Source organism: Mytilus californianus, unplaced genomic scaffold (assembly GCF_021869535.1).
Source record: "Mytilus californianus isolate M0D057914Y unplaced genomic scaffold, xbMytCali1.0.p SCAF_7, whole genome shotgun sequence".
NCBI classification, from domain to species: domain Eukaryota; kingdom Metazoa; phylum Mollusca; class Bivalvia; order Mytilida; family Mytilidae; genus Mytilus; species Mytilus californianus.
Genome location: NW_026262723.1, coordinates 42,727,977 through 42,746,128, shown reverse-complemented (window position 1 = coordinate 42,746,128; position 18,152 = coordinate 42,727,977). Strand labels below are relative to the sequence as shown.

General features: G+C 29.8%; 1 protein-coding gene across 9 annotated transcripts in view; it reads right to left on the bottom strand.

The window, feature by feature from the left end:
* Positions 1 to 18,152, bottom strand: part of LOC127709457 (uncharacterized) — a 378,921-nt gene that overhangs the window by 148,260 nt on the left and 212,509 nt on the right. The gene's annotated exons all lie outside the window — the stretch shown is intronic.

Sequence of the window (18,152 nt, the reverse complement as noted above, 5' to 3'; positions counted from 1 at the left end):
TTTTCAACTTTCAACATTCGTTTTCAACATTCAACATTCGTTTTCAACATTTTACATTCGTTTTCAACATTCAACATTCGTTTTCAACATTCGATTTTCAACATTCAACATTCGTTTTCAACATTCAACATTCGCTTTCAACATTCGATGTGCAACTTTCAACATTCGTTTTCAACATTCAACATTCGTTTTCAACATTCAACATTCGTTTTTAACATTCAACATTCGTTTTCAACATTCAACATTCCAAATTTTTTTTTTTGTAAAACTTTTTTTTCAATTTTTTTTTTCTTTTTTTTTTTTCAACATTCGTTTTCAACATTCAACACTCGTTTTCAACATTCGATTTTCAACTTTCAACATTTGTTTTCAACATTCAACTTTCGTTTTCAACATTCGATTTTCAACATTCAACATTAGTTTTCGACATTCAACATTCATTTTCATCATTCGATTTTCAACTTTAACATTCGTTTTCAACATTCGATTTTCATCATTCAACATTCGATTTTTAACTTTCAACATTCGTTTTCAACATTCAACATTCGTTTTCAACATTCAACATTCGTTTTCAACACTCAACATTCGTTTTCATCATTCTTTTTCAACTTTAAACATTCGTTTTCAACATTCAACATTTGTTTTCAACATTCAACATTCATTTTCAACATTCGATTTTCAACTTTCAACATTCGTTTTAAACATTCAACATTCGTTTTCAACATTCCATTTTCAACTTTAAACTTTCATTTTCACCATTCAACATTGGTGTTCAACATTCGTTTTCAACATTCAACATTCGTTTTCAACATTCGATTTTCAACATTCAACATTCGTTTCTAACATCCAGCATTCGTTATCGACATTCGATTTTCAACATTCAACATTTAACATTCGTTATCAACATTCTATTTTCAACATTCAACATTCGTTTTTAACATTCAACATTTGTTTTCAACATTCAACATTTGTTTTCAACATTCAACATTCGTTTTCAACATTCGATTTTCAACTTTCAACATTCGTTTTCAACATTCAACATTCGTGTTCAACATTCAACGTTCGTTTTCAACATTCGATTTGCAACATTTAACATTCGTTTCTAACATCAAACATTCGTTATCGACATTCGATTTTCAACATTCAACATTAAGCATTCGTTATCAACATTCGTTTTCAACTTTCAACATTCGTTTTCAACATTTAACATTCGTTCGTTTTTAACATTCGATTATCAACATTCAACATTCGTTTCTAACATCCAACATTCGTTATCGACATTCGATTTTCAACCTTCAACATTTAACATTCGTTATCAACATTAGATTTTCAACATTCAACATTCGTTTTCAACATTCAACATTCGTTTTCAACATTCGATTTTCAACATTCAACATTCGTTTCTAACATCCAATATTCGTTATCAACATTCGATTTTCAACATTCAACATTCGTTTTCAACATTCAACATTCGTTTTTAACATTCGATTTTCAACTTTCAACATTCGTTTTCAACATTCGATTTTCAACATTCAACATTCGTTTTCAACATTCAACATTCGATATTATCTTTCAACATTCTTGTCTTGCATTTTTTTTAGTTGTTATCTCTGTCCTATCTTTCTATTTTTCAGTCTGTTAGGTCCTGACTATATTTACTAGTTGATCCTGATTTTTTTACATAAATCGTCATCCTGGCTTTTTTTTTTTGTCAAGTTGCTCACCCTGCCTTATCTTTTATTCAATGGACTTGATGAATTAACGTTGTACTTGACATTCGATTTTCAACTTTCAACATTCGTTTTAAACATTCAACATTCGTTTTCAACATTCCATTTTCAACTTTAAACTTTCATTTTCACCATTCAACATTGGTGTTCAACATTCGTTTTTAACATTCAACATTCGTTTTCAACATTCGATTTTCAACATTCAACATTCGTTTCTAACATCCAGCATTCGTTATCGACATTCGATTTTCAACATTCAACATTTAACATTCGTTATCAACATTCTATTTTCAACATTCAACATTCGTTTTTAACATTCAACATTTGTTTTCAACATTCAACATTTGTTTTCAACATTCAACATTCGTTTTCAACATTCGATTTTCAACTTTCAACATTCGTTTTCAACATTCAACATTCGTGTTCAACATTCAACGTTCGTTTTCAACATTCGATTTGCAACATTTAACATTCGTTTCTAACATCAAACATTCGTTATCGACATTCGATTTTCAACATTCAACATTAAGCATTCGTTATCAACATTCGTTTTCAACTTTCAACATTCGTTTTCAACATTTAACATTCGTTCGTTTTTAACATTCGATTATCAACATTCAACATTCGTTTCTAACATCCAACATTCGTTATCGACATTCGATTTTCAACCTTCAACATTTAACATTCGTTATCAACATTAGATTTTCAACATTCAACATTCGTTTTCAACATTCAACATTCGTTTTCAACATTCGATTTTCAACATTCAACATTCGTTTCTAACATCCAATATTCGTTATCAACATTCGATTTTCAACATTCAACATTCGTTTTCAACATTCAACATTCGTTTTCAACATTCAACATTCGTTTTTAACATTCGATTTTCAACTTTCAACATTCGTTTTCAACATTCGATTTTCAACATTCAACATTCGTTTTCAACATTCAACATTCGATATTATCTTTCAACATTCTTTTTCAACATTCAACATTCGTTTTCAACATTCAACATTCAAAATTGTTTTTTTTTTGTAAAACTTTTTTTCAATTTTTTTTTTTTTTTTTTTTTCAACATTCGTTTTCAACATTCAACATTCGATTTATAAACTTTCAACATTCGTTTTCAACATTCAACATTCGTTTTCAACATTCGATTTTTAACTTTCAACATTCGTTTTTAACATTCAACTTTCGTCTTCAACATTCAATTTTCAACATTCAACATTCGTTTTCAACATTCAACATTCGTTTTTAACACTCAACATTCGTTTTCAACATTCGATTTTCATTTTTCAACTTTCGTTTTCAACATTTAACATTCGTTTTCAACATTCAACATTCGTTTTCAACATTCAACATTCGTTTTCAACATTCAATTTTCAACTTTCAATATTCGTTTTCAACATTCAACATTCGTTTTCAACATTATATTTTCAACTTTTAACATTCGTTTTCAACATTCAACATTCGTGTTCAACATTCAACATTCGTTTTCAACATTCAACATTTGTTTTCAACATTCGATTTTCAACATTCAACATTCGTTTCTAACATCCAACATTCGTTATCGACATTCGATTTTCAACATTAAGCATTCAACATTCGTTTTCAACATTCAATATTCGTTTTCAACATTCAACATTTGTTTTCAACATTCAACATTTGTTTTCAACATTCAACATTCGTTTTCAATATTCGATTTTCAACTTTCAACATTCGTTTTCAACTTTCAACATTCGTGTTCATCATTCAACATTCGTTTTCAACATTCAACATTCGTTTTTAACATTCGATTTCAACATTCAACATTCATTTCTAACATCAAACCTTCGTTATCGATATTCGACTTTCAACATTCAACATTTAACATTCGTTTTTAACACTCAATATTCGTTTTCAACATTTGATTTTCAACTTTCAACATTCATTTTCAACATTCAACATTCGTTTTCAATATTCGATTTTCAACATTAAACATTCAACATTCGTTTTCAACATTCAAAATTCGTTTTCAGCATTCAACATTTGTTTTCAACATTCAACATTTGTTTTCAACATTCAACATTCGTTTTCAACATTCGATTTTCAACTTTCAACATTCAATTTCAACATTCAACATTCGTGTTCATCATTCAACATTCGTTTTCAACATTCAACATTCGTTTTCAACATTCGATTTCAACATTCAACATTCATTTCTAACATCAAACCTTCGTTATCGACATTCGACTTTCAACATTCAACATTTAACATTCGTTTTCAACACTCAACATTCGTTTTCAACATTCGATTTTCAACTTTCAACATTCGTTTTCAACATTCAACATTCGTTTTCAACATTCAACATTCGTTTTCAACATTCGATTTTAAACCTTCAACATTCGTTTTAAACATTCAACATTCGTTTTCAACATTCGATTTTCAACTTTCAACATTCGTTTTCAACATTCAATATTCGTGTTCAACATTCAACATTCGTTTTCAACATTCAACATTCGTTTTCAACATTCTATTTTCAACATTCAACATTCGTTTCTAACATCCAACATTCGTTATCGACATTCGATTTTCAACATTAAACATTTAACATTCGTAATCAACATTCGATTTTCAACATTCAACATTCGTTTATAACATTCAATATTCGTTTTCAACATTCAACATTTGTTTTCAACATTCAACATTTGTTTTCAACATTCAACATTCGTTTTCAACATTCGATTTTCAACTTTCAACATTCGTTTTCAACATTCAACATTCGATATTATCTTTCAACATTCTTTTTCAACATTCAACATTCGTTTTCAACATTCAACATTCAAAATTGTTTTTTTTTTGTAAAACTTTTTTTCAATTTTTTTTTTTTTTTTTTTTTCAACATTCGTTTTCAACATTCAACATTCGATTTATAAACTTTCAACATTCGTTTTCAACATTCAACATTCGTTTTCAACATTCGATTTTTAACTTTTAACATTCGTTATCGACATTCGATTTTCAACATTAAACATTTAACATTCGTAATCAACATTCGATTTTCAACATTCAACATTCGTTTATAACATTCAATATTCGTTTTCAACATTCAACATTTGTTTTCAACATTCAACATTTGTTTTCAACATTCAACATTCGTTTTCAACATTCGATTTTCGACATTCAACATTCGTTTTCAACATTCAACATTCGTTTTCAACATTCGATTTTCAACTTTCAACATTCGTTTTCAACATTCAACATTCGTGTTCAACATTCAACATTCGTTTTCAACATTCAACATTCGTTTTTAACATTCGATTTTCAACATTCAACATTCATTTCTAACATCAGTTATTCGTTATCGACATTAGATTTTCAACATTCAACATTTAACATTCGTTATCAACATTTGTTTTCAACTTTCAACATTCGTTTTCAACATTCAACATTCGTTTTCAACATTCGATTTTCAACATTCAACATTCGTTTCTAACATCCAACATTCGTTATCGACATTCGATTTTCAACATTCAACATTTAACATTCGTTATCAACATTCGATTATTTTACATTCAACATTCGATTTTCAACATTCAACATTCATTTTCAACATTCAACATTTGTTTCTAACATCCAACATTCGTTTTAAACATAGAACATTTGTTTTCAACATTCAACATTTGTATGTTTTACATTGTGTATAATTATACTCTGTATGTACTATATATATATGTATTGCACGAAGTGAGACTAGTTTGATAAAATATTAAATTTGAATCTGAATCTTCTTAATCATCTCTAAAATACTAGAATATATTTATTTATTTTTATCTCATTAGGTTAATAAACCTTATCATAATTGATAAATACCGTACAGAATTTCACAGATAGAAAACAACGGTATTCAATACAAATAAAACTAAAAGCAATGCATGTATACAAATAAAAATACATAAAACTCCGAGCAGCCGATTCTATGAACTACTTCGGGTTGTATTATATGTGCCATATCAAATGGTTCATTTCAAGCATTGTTTCGGTAGGCGAGGAAAGAATTTTTAGATTTCACAAAATGTAAGAGAAATGTTTGAAATATGAATTTCAAAAAACAGAAAAACGACGGAAGGAATTCTAAAATTAATATCTATTGTCTACACGTGAACCTGAATCAATCATTATTCATTTTTCTATGATGAAATACACATTGTAATTGGCATACATGAAAATCTATCAAAATTTGTTGATTGATTAATTGTGGTTTGCTCAACGTTCAGTGGCAGGTATTTCATGCAATATTAAAGACGACTGAGATCTAATAAACAATCAATCTGTTATTCAGTAGGTCATACGAGTTAAAAGATCTGAGATTGATGGCTGAAAATTGAAGTTGCTACTGGGAAAGGATGATATGTTGGATAAGAAGAGAATTCATTGGGTCATCTACCAATTTAACATCCCATTTCGAATGAAAATGAATACTTATAGATTATTAATGATTTCATGACGAAATATGTATTGACATATCATACCTTAGTACAAGTATATCGAGTAACATTTGTGTACCTTTACAAAAAATATTTAAGAACAAGGCTGTTATTCGGTATATCGAGAAAAATGATCGTGAAAGAATACCTAACGGTGGTCAAGCATTGCGATCGGATCGTGAATGTAATTAATTGTAATTCTGTTTCACAATCTGGGCAAAATCTGCTGTATTTTCAAAACGCGGAAAAAATCCGAATAATAAATTATGTCTGTCAAAATGATTCAACTTTCTCAATAATACTGTGCAATAAGATTTAGAAAATATGCAGTAGAAAACACAAAAGGCGCAATACAAGTGTATGGCATTCAATAAAAAATAAACACGTTTTGTACCTATAATGGTCACATTCAAATATATAATGATATATTTGAAACTGAATCTTTAGTATGTTATATAGTTCAGTAAAATAAAAGTTGTTTTCCCTTGAAACCGTTCATTTTGATACATCTGAACAAAACTGACAAGACATTTGTGCTGTTTACCTTTAATAGTTGTATACCTGTAATCTTTAGAAAATTTACCAAAATCATTATAAGATGTTCACATTTTCTTTGAAAGTTCTTCCGAACAAACGACAAAATCAGGAAAAAATTATTCGTGTAAACCAGAAATATTATAAGAAATATACTATATGTTTCTGAGGAAAACAATAGAGAAAATGAAACTTTTGTGGATGGAAAATTTTAATTTTGACCGAATTATTCAATTAGCTTTATTATCAGTGGGTTAAAATTGGAAACTATATTCCTCTTGTGGTTATTCTGTTGAACGAATAGTCCAAGGAACTGTACCATTATAGTTTATCTAAGATAGTTTCAATTTGTGAAGACCGAAATTTCTTTTTTAAACCACCTGCTGTACCTGTTGACTTTTAGAAATAGTCGTGGTTGTTATAAGAAACTTGCTCTACTCCATACTCTTGGAGTGTTATTGTCCGTCTGATACTAGCATGATGGGGAACTGTTGATGATTTTAGCTGTATATAAATGTATATTTCTTTTATATTAAATGATTTTTTATATCTTATGTTGATAGAGCGCAAATGCCCTTTTTTAAGCGCAAATGTCTAAAATTTTAAGTGCACTTAACCACTAAAAAAGTGCAAATCAAAAAGCGTAAACGTCCCAAGACGGACCAAACTTTATAGTCAGTAAACAATATTTCTATTACCAATTGATATACTTGCAACTAGTTGAAGTATGTTATCAGTTTAATACGAACGGACATTAATGCTTTCATTTTTTTCCCCCCAAATTTATTAAAATAACTAAAAACGTGTCTAAATAAGTAGATTTTCAAGATAAAACGACCGTAACTTTTTGAAAGTAAAAGTATATATGTATCTGTACTGCTTAATGCACCCGCCCTGGATATATATATGCATGTGTACGCATTTTTTTTTTTAACTTAGAGTCAGAAACCTGTAATTCAGTGGTTGTCGTGTGTTGCTGTGTTACATATTTGTTTTTCGTTCATTATTTTCTACATAAATTTATAGGCTGTTAGTTTTCTCGTTTGAATTGTTTTACATTTGTCATTTCGGGTCTTTTATAGCTGACTATGCGGTATGGACTTTTCTCATTGTTGAAGGCCGTACCGTGACGTATAGTTGTTAATTTCAGTGTCATTTGGTCACTTGTGAAAGATTGCCTCAATGACAATCATACCACATTTTTTTATAATTAAAGGGTTGCTACCTTCAGTTTAAAGAAGTGTCGTTCGTGTGTACATCGTATGACAATGTTGGACTAATTCGTGACTGCGCTGACATACACTAAAAATGTACCAAGATGACGTTATTTTTACTCGATTGTTCGATCACTTCAGTCTGTTAAAACTTAGCTATTATATCTCATTGTACCAACTTAAGTGGGGAAATTACCAATCCAATACCGTGCCTCGCGATCGAATGTGCATGCTGTCCAGTTTGAACTGTAATTTAGCCGATTAGGTTCTATTCTCAATCTTTAATTTGTATAAGAAATCAAAACTTACGAAGGACGGACAAATAGACTGATATTGCTATAAAGCACCTAGTCGGTGTGGTACTATAAGATAATCAGATCCAATGGATTAAATGAACGATTATAGCCCTATGCACCAAAAAAAGGAGAACCTGAATGGGTCATTAAACTAGGAATTTAAAATTATCATATGATTAGATAATGAGTTAAACGTTTTCGTAGCATCAGATCTTTCACGATCCTTTTTACGATCTTCAAAAAGCGGTTCGCGATCTATAACGACCTACAAAATAACGTTTAATGTAAATATTTCATTTTATGCAAAATCACTCAATATGCGTACATAAAATAACTTTAAAAACCATTTAAATTAATAAGTTTAACATGGAATGACATTTTTCAAAGAAAAGTTGTTTAGTCATTCGAATTATGAAAAAAATCTTGTATGTTTACATATTTAATGTCATAGAAATGTCGAGCAGCAATCTGCCTTTTGTAGTTTTGTAAAAACCGTTTAATTTTAAACCTTGATTTTTCTAAGATACTGATCATAATGGTAAACCATTTGGCAGACAGTTTTATTTTTGTTGTAAATTTTTCCGTATTGTTCATTAAATTATATTAGTAATTGACCTAGCAAATGTCTTCTCGATAAGATTTCCTTCACGATCCTTTACCAGAGCTTTCCGATACTTGACCACCGTTAGTATATATAAAAAAGAAGATGTGGTATGACTGCCAATGAGACAACTCTCCACAAGAGACCAAATGACACAGAAATTAACAACAATAGGTCACGGAACGGCCTTCAACAATGAGCAAAGCCCATACCACATAGTCAGCTATAAAAGACCCCGAAATGACAAATGTAAAACATTTCAAACGAGAAAACTAACGGCCTAATTTATGTCCAAAAAAATTAACGAAAAACAAATATGTTGAAAAAAAAACATTGAAAAAAAGTTTAACAAAAAAAAAATTTTGAATGTTGAATGTTGAAAACGAATGTCGAATGTTGAAAACGAAAATGATGAATGTTGGAGACGAATGTTGAAAGTTGAAAATCGAATGTTGAAAACGAATGTTGAATGTTGAAAATCGAATGTTGAAAACGAATGTTGAATGTTGAAAACGAATGTTGAATGTTGAAAACGAATGTTGAAAGTTGAAAATCGAATGTTGAAAACGAATGTTGAATGTTGAAAACGAATGTTGAATGTTGAAAACGAATGTTGAATGTTGAAAACGAATGTTAAATGTTGAAAACGAATGTTGAATGTTGAAAACGAATGTTGAAAGTTGAAAATCGAATGTTGAAAACAAATGTTGAATGTTGAAAACGAATGTTATAAAATAAAAAAAAAAAAAAAAAAAAATTGAAAAAAAGTAACAAAAATATAATTTTGAATTTCAATGTGGAAAACGAATGTTAAAAGTTAAAAATCTCGACTGTTGAATGTTGAATGTTGAAAACGAATGTTGAAAGTTAAAAATCGACTGTTGAATGTTGAAAACGAATGTTGAATGTTGAAAATCGAATGTTGAAAACGAATGTTGAATGTTGAAAACGGATGTTGAAAGTTGAAAATCGAATGTTGAAAACGAATGTTGAATGTTGAAAACGAATGTTAAATGTTGAAAACTAATGATAAATGTTGAAAACGAATGATGAGTGTTGAAAACAAATGTCGAAAGTTGAAAATTGAATGTTGAAAACGATTGTTGAATGTTGAAAACGAATGTTGAAAGTTGAAATTCGAATGTTGAAAACGAATGTTGAAAGATGAAAATCGAATGTTGAAAACGAATGTTGAATGTTGAAAACGAATGTTGAAAGCTGAAAATTGAATGTTGAAACGAATGTTGAATGTTGAAAACGAATGTTGAAAGTTGAAAATCGAATGTTAAAAACGAATGTTGAGTGCTGAAAACGAATGTTGAATGTTGAAAACGAATGTTGAATGTTGAAAACGAATATTGAATGTTGAAAACGAATGTTTAATGTTGAAAACGAATGTTGAAAGTTCAAAAGCGAATTTTGAAAACGAATGTTGAATGTTGAAAACGAATGTTGAATGTTGAAAACGAATGTTGAATGTCGAAAACGAATGTTGAAAGTTGAAAATCGAATGTTGAATGTTGAATGTAGAAAACGAATGTTGAAAAAAAAATAAAACATTGAAAAAAAATATTTAATAAAAAAAAATATTTGAATGTTGAATGTTGAAACGAATGATGAATGTTGAGAACGAATGTTGAAAGTTGAAAATCGAATGTTGAAAACGAATGAAAACGAATGTTGAATGTTGAAAACGAATGTTGAAAGTTGAAAATCGAATGGTGAAAACGAATGTTGAATGTTGAAAACGAATGTTGAATGTTGAAAACGAATGTTAAAGTTCAAAATCGAATTTTGAAAACGAATGTTGAATGTTGAAAAAGAATATTGAATGTTGAAAACGAATGTTGAATGTTGAAAACGAATGTTGAAAGTTCAAAATCGAATTTTGAAAACGAATGTTGAATGTTGAAAACGAATGTTGAATGTTGAAAACGAATGTTCAATGTCGAAAATGAATGTTGAAAGTTGAAAATCGAATGTTGAATGTTGAATGTTGAAAACGAATGTTGAAAAAAAGATAAAACATTGAAGAAAAATATTTAATAAAAAAAAAATTTTGAATGTTGAATGTTGAAACGAATGTTGAATGTTGAAAACGAATGTTGAAAGTTGAAAATCGAATGTTGAAAACGAATGTTGAATGTTGAAAACGAATGTTGAATGTTGAAAACGAATGTTGAAAGTTGAAAATCGAATGTTGAAAACGAATGTTGAATGTTGAAAACTAATGTTGAAAGTTGAAAATCGAATGTTGAAAACGAATGTTGAAAAAAGAAAAAAGAAAAAATTGAAAAAAAAGTCTAAAAAAAAAAAAAATGTTTGAATGTTAAATGTTGAAATCGAATGTTGAATGTTGAAAACGAATGTTGAATGTTGAAAATCGCATTTTGAAAACGAATGTTTAATGTTGAATACGATTTTTGAAAGTTGAAAATCGAATGTTGAAAACGAATGTTGAATGTTGAAAACGAATGTTGAAAGTTGAAAATTGAATGTTGAAAACGAATGTTGAAAGTTGAAAATCAAATTTTGAAAATGAATGTTGAAAATCAAATGTTGAAAACGAATGTTGAATGTTGAAAACGAATGTTGAAAGTTGAAAACGAATGTTGAATGTTGTAAACGAATGTTGAATGTTGAAAATCGAATGTTGAAAACAAATGTTGAATGTTGAAAACGAATATTATGAAAAAAAAAAAAAAAAAAAAAAAAAAATGAAAAAAAAGTAACAAAAAAATAATTTTGAATATTCAATGTGGAAAACGAATGTTAAAAGTTAAAAATCTCGAATGTTGAATGTTGAATGTTGAAAACGAATGTTGAAAGTTAAAAATCGACTGTTGAATGTTGAAAACGAATGTTGAATGTTGAAAATCGAATGTTGAAAACGAATGTTGAATGTTGAAAACGAATGTTGAAAGTTGAAAATCGAATGTTGAAAACGAATGTTGAATGTTTAAAACAAATGTTGAATGCTGAAAACGGATGTTGAAAGTTGAAAATCGAATGTTGAAAACGAATGTTGAAAACGAATGTTGAAAACGAATGTTGAATGTTGAAAACTAATGTTAAATGTTAAAAACGAATGTTGAATGTTGAAAACAAATGTTGAAAGTTGAAAATTGAATGTTGAAAATGATTGTTGAATGTTGAAAACGAATGTTGAAAGTTGAAATTCGAATGTTGAAAACGAATGTTGAAAGTTGAAATTCGAATGTTGAAAACGAATGTTGAAAGATAAAAATCGAATGTTGAAAACGAATGTTGAAAACGAATGTTGAATGTTGAAAACGAATGTTGAAAGCTGAAAATCGAATGTTGAAAACGAATGTTGAATGTTGAAAACGAATAATGAAAGTTGAAAATCGAATTTTGAAAACGAATGTTGAGTGCTGAAAACGAATGTTGAATGTTGAAAACGAATGTTGAAAAAGTTGAAAATCGCATTTTGAAAACGAATGTTGAATGTTGAAAACGAATATTGAATGTTGAAAACGAATGTTGAATGTTGAAAACGAATGTTGAATGTTGAAAACGAATGTTGAATGTCGAAAACGAATGTTGAAAGTTGAAAATCGAATGTTGAATGTTGAAAACGAATATTCAATGTTGAAAATGAATGTTGAAAGTTGAAAATTGAATGTTACAACGAATGTTGAATGTTGAAAACGAATGTTGAAAAAAAATAAAACATTGAAAAAAAATATTTAATAAAAAAAAAATTTTGAATGTTGAATGTTGAAACGAATGTTGAATGTTGAAAGTTGAAAATAGAATGTTGAAAACGAATGTTGAATGTTGAAAACGAATGTTGAATGTTGAAAACGAATGTTGAAAGTTGAAAATCGAATGTTGAAAACGAATGTTGAATGTTGCAAACTAATGTTGAAAGTTGAAAATCGAATGTGGAAAACGAATGTTGAATGTTGAAAAAAGAAAAAAATGAAAAAAAAGTCTAAAAAAAAAAATGTTTGAATGTTGAATGTTGAAATCGAATGTTGAATGTTGAAAACGAATGTTGAAAGTTGAAAATCGCATTTTGAAAACGAATGTTGAATGTTGAATACGAATGTTGAAAGTTGAAAATCGAATGTTGAAAACGAATGTTGAATGTTGAAAACGAATGTTGAAAGTTGAAAATTGAATGTTGAAAACGAATGTTGAATGTTGAAAACGAATGTTGAAAGTTGAAACTCGAATTTTGAAAATGAATATTGAAAATCAAATGTTGAAAACGAATGTTGAATGTTGAAAACGAATGTTGAAAGTTGAAAACGAATGTTGAATGTTAAAAACGAATGTTAAAAGTTGAAAATCGAATGTCCAAAGTGAATGTTGAATGTTGAAAACGAATGTTGAATGTTGAAAACGAATGTTGAATGTTGAAAACGAATGTTGAAAGTTGAAAATCGAATGTTGAAAACGAATGTTGAATGCTGAAAAAAAAAAAAAAAAAATTGAAAAAAAAGTTTAACAAAAAAAAAATGTTTGAATGTTGAATGTTGAAAATGAATAGACGCAAAAAAAAATTGAATGTTGAATGTTGAATGTTGAATATTGAACCAACTTGACATCCGTAGAGAAAAAATGGAGATGGCAAACCATAGCACAGTGGAAGGAAATGTACTTTATAAACTCCAGCGATATACTTTCTTAATTTATAATTAACTGTTTTGCTATCCTCGGTTGAAAATTATATATTGTAAATATTTAAACAGTTGCATAGAAAACAATCAGTTTTAAACAGTGTGGTTATTCACTAAATGTATTGATAAAAGGTGACTCCATTTTTGTACATACTTTTACAGTAGTCATCCTTAATTTCTTAATATTTCGTTTATAAGTTTATCATACATGTATGATTTTGTATTTCATTTTAATACGCACGCATGCCACACGTTACTTTGGCGGATAGTTCAACAATGTTATGCAAAGCTCTATTCTTACGGTATGAAATTAAAGGATAAATTTTCAACCATTGTCAATTAAAAACGAAAACAGTACATTTATATAGTTCCTTATAAACTACGACATTTCTCACAAGTATTTATTTATTTTTTAGTTCCACACATGCAAAGATAAAATCTTCGCCGATGAAACATTTCAAACCTTTTTTACACCAACATGCCTTCACTGAATTCATTTGAATTTCGTGGTGACCATGATAGTACATTGCATAGTACATCTATATTCACGTGCACACATGATACGATCTTTCGGGGACAATTTGCTCGTTTATGACACGTCATTTCTGAATGACCAAACGCTTAGCTACTTTATTTTCGTTTTATAGCATGAAAACAATAAAAGAGGAATGTGCAACCATCATAAATTTGAAATGGATCAGTATTATGAGATCCTTATTATAAGTAACTACGACATTGTCAGGATAATAACCTAGCGTCAATATGAAAGAAATTAAAGTGGTTCATACATTCATCCGTATAAAAGCGGCACATGTATTTTATTTTATCCTTATATTTTTCATAGTGCAGTACACGTGCTGCATGCATAAAGAATATTACTTAACACAAATTATTAGTATAATATTTCGACCCCACTATTTGAAATTCACAAAATACTTATTTAATTATTTCGACCAAAAATCATTGTTTTTTACGTTCGTAGTAACGTAGTACATTCCATTGTCGGTCATCTGTGTCAATTCACGTGCACACTCAAATTGTTATTGTATTTAAATCTTTCGGCCAATGAAATGAGACGTTACAAGTTGTTTGTTTGTGATACGCCAGAATGTTATGAATGAATTATCAATCGCTAAACTTGACTGCATTTCAGTGTACCTATTCAAAAACGTAAATGCAAATTTCACAAGGCTTGATCCAAATAGCCTTTTTACTGTCTAATAACCTGCAAGTACGAAAAAGACAGGAAAGAAGTATATTTTGTCTATATGTTTCGTGTTTGCACACTTTTTAAAGTTGATCATGCATTCGTTCTAAAATAAAATTTTGACCAGATAAAAGTTAAAAGATGACATAATTGGACAACCGCAATTGTTAAATCGCTTTGACGTCCGAAAAAAAGATAATAATCAACACATCCATTGTAACTTTTAAAGCGAGTTAAATCTTTTTTTGCTGAAAGAACGTCCGATATCATAAAAATTCATTATCAAAACATAGCAAAAACACAAGCTAAGAACGTTTAAGTATTCAATATAAATCAAAACACAAAGGTTATTCCTGATTAGTTTTTCGAATTATTTTATTTAGGCGTTGAGACCCTTTGGTGACCCCACAGTTTAAATGTCTATAATAAATACGTCGTGAGTTGTGGGCGTTACAGACGAACGTTCACCTAATCTGACCCAGTCAATGGGATATTTTAGCGCGCCAATCAATGGTCTCGGCTACACTGTTTTGCACATGATTCTATATGATGTGCAAACATCCTTATATGATGTTTAAACATACTTATTTGATGTGCAAATATACTTACATGATGTGCAAATGTACTTATATGATGTGCAAATGTACTTGTATGATGTGCAAATGAACTTATATGATGTGCAAATGTGCTTATATGATGTCCAAAGATCCTTATATGATGTACAAATATACTTATATGATGTGCAAATATCCTTATATCATGTGCAAATATACTTATATTGTGTGCAAACATCTTTATATGATGTGGTTGCGTCTTTATATAATGTGCTTGTAACATTATATGATGTGGTTCGGATAACTTCATTATATGATGTCAAAACGTACTTACAAAATGTATATGATGTGGTTTCATCGTTGTTATGGTCAATAAACATGATCACGAGAAAAACGATTACACTCTACGTCATAACTGATTCCGATCTGCTTCTCCGAATTACTATAAACCTGTATAAATCTGTAACTATCGTTTGGAAAATTGATGAGTTTTTAAAAGAGATAAACCTTGGCACTTTGCTACCTCGTTTAAAAGATGAAAAAATCACATCTGATATTGTTAGGAAATTGTCAAAATATGAATTGCAAAGTTTAAATTTAATGAATTGGTCTACAATTATTAACATAAGGTTAAAGTTATTACATTATGGGTCCTGGACTGTCTACTGAGAACCTGTAGTTAATAATAACATATTTATAAGTACATACAGTATTATAATGATATATTATACACAATATACAATTGTATCTAGATAATAATGAAAAAGCATATTAATTTGCACAATTGAGGAAAAATTTATAACATTTTGTTTTAAAAGACACAAGTGTATTACTCATTTTTATTTCATTTGGTAAACTGTTCCATATTTGAGAACCTGAATATGTAAATGTTTTCTTTAAAAAGTTTGTTTTCGGTTTCGGAAGATTTAATAGTTTTTCATCAGCTGAACGTAAATTATAATTCTGATTACCAATAAAATGAAAGTTTTCTTGTAAATAGTTAGGAACCATGGTCCGTATGCATAAAGCATCTTAAGTTAAGATTTTCCTTAGTAAAGTTAACACTTAAGTTAAGGAAACTCCACCCTTTTTACCTAAGTGGTATGCATAAAAATCTACTGTGGTGAAAGCCAAAATTGTTCATGACAACAGTGTCTCCGGGACGTAAGCAATATTTTCCAAATCAATCTAATTCATATTAAGCATTAGAAAAAAAGTCAACGAGATAAAATCCATTTGAAGGTCCACCTAAAATATTGAAATATTCTATTCCAAATGGCCCATGAAGGAGGTTTTCCGTGTGGGCGGCATTGGAAGCATATTTGTGTACCTCTATAGCCTTTTCCCCTACTGCTGAATGTCCGTAAAGTCTATTTCTAGATTAAAACTCCATATCGATGAAAAGAATATGTTAGTCCATTATGAACGTCTGTAAACTAGTATCTTTATGCCAAGGTCATATATAAAATAACGTGAAATTAGCATATATAGTTTATTATCTATCCGTACACGTCCGTCATTCGTCGTTGTCGTCTTTTTTTACATAGTGCACTTAATGTAGTATCTTCCATGGATCAGAATAACCTTTGTCCTTTCGATTATGGTATACTTATATATTTCAATTTGTTGCATTGTTTCTTTGAAAGACATATATGTAGGACTCGGAGGTGCGATGGGAACGCTGAAGTGCGTTGGTCGCGCTGAAGTGCTATGGTCTACGCAGAAATGCGATGGTCCGTACGCTGAAGTGCTATGGTCTACGCAGAAATGCGATGGTCCGTACGCTGATGTGCGATGGTCTATTTGACGCATGATTGCTAGTTTAAAATCTACAGACGTGCAATTATCATGAGAAGTAGACTTTTTAATATAGTATATAAATTTACATTCTTTTTGTCTATGGCTGCCCTTAATTACAGTTGCATACTAAATGCGAGATTGTCCTCTTTGATTTTTTACATGTGGACATAATTCTGCATTATCATTTTATCTAAACATTGTTTCTCTCATGAATTCCTCGTTAACCCTAATATTGTAATGAAGAGAGTCTGTCTGCGGATCCGTATGTATTTAGAGAATGTCACGCTCCATCGTACGTAAAACAGAACTTTTTGTAGATATCGAAAAAAAAATCACTGCAGAAGGTTGACTTTCCACTATCTACCAATCCTCTCCGTTTCCCGTAGTATTAAAAGTTTACAAGCTCCTTATCAACTTAAAAACCTTAAAAACTGCTTTAAGATACACATTGACTTCTCCATCGATATGAAAAGCATTGCAAATGTAGATTGTGTAGACCATCGCACTACAGCGTTATACCACGATCGCACTTCGGCGTAGCTATCAACAAGATAGCGTGACAATGCCACCATCGCACTTCAGCGTGATCAAAAACACACTTCAGCGTCAAACCATTGCACTTCAGCGTGACCATCGCGGTTCGGAGTACCATCGCGGTTCAGAGTCCTACATATATAAAATAAGGAGAAGTGGTATGATTGCCAATGGGAAAACTGAGGGGACAACCAGTTGCTATTTTTAGGGGAAGGTGGATTTATTTCTGAGGGAAATTAGTTTTCAGCTTTGTACGGTTTAGACGTGCAAACATTACCTTTTACTTTTGTACACTTTTATTTACTGCATTGTGTTAAAATGGGTAAAATGTGCATTTTCATTCTGTTTGGACAAGGTTATCTATTTTTAAGTCCTAACCAGGCCAGACTATTAATTTTCACAATTCTGCAACCCCACCTCAGAATATCAAGTGGTCGTCCCCTCAGATACAGAGTCAAAATAAAGGTGATTATAGCTACTATAGGTAACCATACGGCCTACAACATTATTAGCAAACCCGAAAGGCCCCGACATGACAAAATGTGAAACAATTCAAACGAAAAAATC